The following is a 5,295-nucleotide window of genomic DNA, read 5'->3' as shown; positions in this document are numbered from 1 at the left end:
GTTAATTATCTCATATGATGTATGTTGTTGCCAAACATGGTTAGCATGAGCTAATCAGTCAGGCCAAGGCTCAGTGAAGCCTTGTGCACTGTCAAGTGTGAATGAGCTAGGATAGTTACTTCCTGTTGCTGTGTTTGATTGTGCAAAGAGAGATGCCAATGCTCATAGAGCCTGTGATTGGCTGTACTGTCAAAAGACAGCCAATGCTAGGGGTAGACTAGTGAGCAAGTTGGTGTTCTTTCATTTCTAGTTGTATGCTTAGGAATGAACATAACCTAGACCATGTCACTTGATTAGGATACAAGGTGGATCATATGCCTTGGCTTACCCACCACTTCTCTTTCAGTCAATTTAATTTCAGTCCTGTGTGTTTGCATTTCAGTTATTTTTCTTGCTTTTTTTTCTTGCACTTGTAGCTACTGTGCACTGAAGTCAGTGCACAATCCTGCCTCTTGCCCTTGGCTGCCAAGCCTTGGTTGTTTGTGCTTTTCTTAACTGCTTCTTTATTGCTTTACCCTGCATTTTTGGTTCTTTGCTTATCTTTCCGCTGTGGTTCTTAGCCTGTTTCTCTATTGCTTTACCTTGTGTTCTTGTTTGTATGCCTGAAACCTTTTGCCTTTAGCTCACTGCCATAGTGCATTGCCACTCTTTGCCTAGGAAAACTTCTTATATGCTCCTCTCCCTGTGGACAAACCCCTACTCACCCTTTTATTACAAATCTTGACCTTGTATACTTGCAAGTGTATTGTGTGCATCTTAAATCACACAAGTTTTTGGCGCCGCTGCCGGGGAGCTGGCTGCCATCTTTTTGAAGTTTTCAAGTGCTGCTGCAAGTGTTGCTGGTGCTGTTGTGCAGCTGCTGTTGTGTTGCTTGCTGCCAATGCTGCTGTTGCTGTTGCTGTTGCCAACTGAAGCTGCCTCTTCTGCTCTGGTGCTGCTGCTGCTGCTTCTGCTGCTGTGCTGCTGCTGGTGCTGTTGCTGTGCTGTTGCTGTGCTGCTGTGCCAACTGCTGCCAGGCCTGCTGCCAACCCTTCTGCTGGGCTTGTGCAACAATCCTGAACTGGGCTTGAACCAACTGAGCTGGGCTCAGTAACCTCAACTTCTCTGGGCTTGCAACTTCTTCTTGGGCTTGCAACTTCAGCTGGGCTCCGTTGCTGCTGCTGCTGGGCTCTGCTACACCTGCTGCTGCTGGGCTTGGACGTGAGCTGCTAGGACGATCCTAAAGCCCAACTGGGCCTTGCAACTAAAAGGGGACTAAAAGCCTATTTTTGGGCTTCCCTCCAAAAACAAGTAAGCCTAACCCATGAGTTAACCCACTTGGGCCTCATTTAAATTCAAATTTGGGCTTGTAATAATTTATTTAATTATTTATTTTGGGATTGTAATAATTTTTATTTTCTTTTTCTTTTTTTTATTTGGGATTGTAATAATTTTTTTATTTTCTTTTTTGTTTTTCTTTATTTTTCTTTTATTTTTCTTTTTTCTTTATGGGTTTGTTTTAATTATTATTATTGTTTTTATTTTCTTTTATGAGTTGTGATAATTTATGCTAGGTTTAGTTCAAAAATTTTCAAAAACCCAAAATTTTTAAACCAAAAACAAAACCCCTTCTTTAAACCAAAACCCATTCAAAAACCAAATCTTCATAACCCTTGGGCCAAATTGTTTCCGATTGCTCTGTCTGACCAACATGTTAGTTAAGGTACCTACTAGGACATGATTGTGACCTACAGAGACCAGACAAACAGACTTGTTAGAATTAACCCAGACGAACCTATCGAAATTCTAAGTTCTGAGGGAGACAGTCCAGATCAACCAGAAACAATGGGAGAACCACGTACCCTCAAGGATTATATGTACCCAACTAGAGCCAGTCAACCTTCTTGTATTTTGCTGCCCGAGGCTAATGGCCATTATGAGCTGAAATCTAGCACAATACAGATGCTTCCTATTTTTAGAGGTGTTGAGAATGAAAACCCTACCACCACGTGAGAGAATTCGAGGAAATTTGTGGAACTCTGCGTTTCACTCAAATGACCGACGAAACCCTGAAGTTAAGGCTTTTTCCTTTTTCCCTGAAAGATAAGGCAAAGGCCTGGCTCTATGCTTTACAGCCTCAATCCATCATGACATGGGATGACCTCATAAAGGAGTTTTTCAAAAAGTTTTTCCCGAACCACAAGACTGCGACAATTCGTCAAAGTCTGAATAGCTTTGTGCAATTAGAAGGTGAGACCTTAGCTAGATACCTGGAGAGATTCAATGAATTATTGCTCCAATGTCCCCATCATGGTTTTGAAAAATGGAGACTTGTGCAAATTTTGTATGAAGGTCTAGATGTGTCCACCCGAACAACGGTTGAGTCGATGTGTAATGGTCTATTCGTAGATAAAACTGCTGACGCGTCTTGGGACTTCTTGATTGAAGTAGCTGAAAAGACGCAACAGTGGGAATCCATCCGTGAAACCAGAAAGACTACATCCGAAGCAAAGGCTTTTAGGATTGAAGCGGATTTTGAGGGTAGAGCAAACATGGCATCAATAGTTAGGAGATTAGAAGAGTTAGAACTACATAAAAATTCAAAACCTTCCACCACTACTCTCCGAGAACATGTCGCTTCATCTGTTTGTGCTGCTTGTAACGACCCCAACCATCAATTCCAAAATTGTCCAGATTTGCTTGCAGTCCAGGAGTCTAGGCTTGAACAGGCACATGCCATGTTTCAGAAACCAGAGCATAACCCTTATTCACAGACCTACAATCCAGGATGGAGAAACCACCCTAACTTTTCATGGTCAAAAGGACCCACTCAAGGAGGACCATCTCAACCCAATCAGAGCTATCAAAACAATCAGGGATATCAGAACAATCAAGGTTATCAACACCCGAGAAACCCTCAACAACAATCAAACTCTCAACAACAATCATATCCTCACACAATACCGACAAGAGATTATCCACCTTAGAGGAAATGTTCCAGAGTTTGATGCAAAGTCAGAAAAATCTAGATCAAAAGATGGATCAAATATGTGAGAGAGAAAAGGGTAAACTTCCGAGCCAACCCCAACAAAATCCAAAGAGGATATTTCAAACAGGCACAACATCCTGCACTGAAACCTCACCTGATCAAATCCATGCCATTACCACCCTCCGAAGTGGTAAAGTCATCGAGAACAACGTAGGCGAACCTAATGAGTCTGATACAAATTCCACGTTGTCTCCACAACCCCAGAAAACCAAAGAATCTGAGCAAGTTGGAAAATCTGACAATTCTACTGCTGTGAATGTCCCTTTGCCAACTCATCTTCCTGTTGCTCCATTTCCTCAAAGATTGATCTATCAACAGAAAAGTACCCATTACAATGAGATGTTAGATCTGTTCAAGAGAGTCAACATCAACATTCCTTTTCTTGAAGCAATCAAGCAAATCCCTGCTTATGCCAAATTCCTCAAAGACTTGTGCACTCAAAAGCGCAAGCTCAATGTGCAAAAACGTGCTTTCTTAGCTGAGCATGAGTTCCATCATTCTGAACAAAACTCCACCCAAGTTTAGGGATCCAGGATGTCCAACAATTTCTTGCACTATAGGAGAACACACGGTCAATAAAGCGTTATTAGACCTAGGTGCAAGTGTTAACCTACTGCCATATTCTGTTTATGAGCAGTTAGGTCTTGGGGAGTTGAAACCAACATCTATCACTCTACAACTGGCAGACCGATCTGTCAAGATTCCTCGTGGAGTGGTGGAAGATGTTTTGATCAAGGTTGACAAATTCTATTTTCCCGTAGACTTCATTGTCTTAGACACTCAACCTGTACAAAACCCAGACTGTCACATTCCTGTCATCTTAGGACGTCCTTTCTTGGCTACGTCCAACGCGATCATCAACTGTCGGAATGGAGTGTTAAACTGTCTTTTGGTAACATGACGGTAGAATTGAATGTGTTCGATATTAGTCAACAACCTGTGAATCTTGATGATGATGATGTGCATGAAGTTAATATGATTGAAGGATTAATGCAAGATTCGTTGACTAACATTCTATCCGTTGACCCCTTTCAAGCATGTATGGAGAACTTTAACCCTGATTTCTATGATGATGCATACTGTAGTGACGTCCTATCTCTGCTCGAATCTGTACCTCAAATGGACGTCACTGAAAGGAAATATGAAGTGGAACAACCCCTATTCTCTGATTCCAAGCTTATTCCATCCATTGTTGAGCCACCCAAGCTTGAATTGAAACCATTGCCTAGTACGTTGAAGTACGCATTCCTAGGTTCTTCTGATACTTTACCTGTCATTATTTCATCATGTTTAGACACGGAACAGGAAAGTAAGCTTTTAGAAGTACTTAAGGAACACAAAGAGGCCTTAGGATGGACCATCTCAGATCTCAAAGGAATTAGTCCCACCATTTGCATGCACCACATTAACCTTGAAGAGAATGCCAAACCATCGAGGGAAATGCAAAGGAGACTTAATCCTAACATGAGAGATGTAGTCAAAGGAGAGATCCTGAAACTACTTGATGCGGGTATCATATACCCAATTCCCGATAGCAAATGGGTTAGTCCCATTCAAGTTGTGCCTAAGAAGTCAGGCATTACTGTTGTTCAGAACGACAAGAATGAATTAGTCCCTACTCGTACAACCACAGGATGGCGAGTATGCATCGACTACAGGAAGTTGAACACAGTAACAAGGAAGGATCACTTCCCGCTCCCTTTCATTGACCAAATGCTAGAACGTGTGTCTGGACACAGTCACTACTGTTTTCTAGATGGCTTTTCCGGTTATAACCAAATTCACATTGCTCCGGAAGATCAGGAAAAAACTACATTCACGTGTCCATTTGGGACGTTTGCTTATAGACGTATGCCCTTCGGGTTGTGTAATGCACCTGCTACTTTTCAGCGTTGCATGATGAGCATTTTTTCTGACATGATAGATAGTTTTCTCGAGATCTTTATGGATGATTTCTCTGTTTTTGGTTCCTCGTTTGACGAATGTTTGAAGCATCTTGCCCTCGTGATATCCAGATGTAAAGAAAAGAACCTTGTTCTAAATTGGGAAAAATGCCATTTTATGGTGAATTCAGGAATAGTTCTAGGACACATCATCTCAGAAAAGGAATTGAAGTGGATAAAGCTAAAGTTGACCTCATTCAACATCTACCACAACCTTGCTCTGTGAAGGAGATCAGATCATTTCTAGGTCATGCTGGTTTTTACCGGCGATTCATCAAAGATTTCAGCAAAATCTCCAGACCTCTGTGCAGTCTTCTCTCCAAA

The sequence above is a fragment of the Papaver somniferum genome, chromosome 11 (assembly GCF_003573695.1).
Source record: "Papaver somniferum cultivar HN1 chromosome 11, ASM357369v1, whole genome shotgun sequence".
Lineage (NCBI taxonomy): Eukaryota > Viridiplantae > Streptophyta > Magnoliopsida > Ranunculales > Papaveraceae > Papaver > Papaver somniferum.
This window is presented reverse-complemented; position numbering follows the sequence as displayed.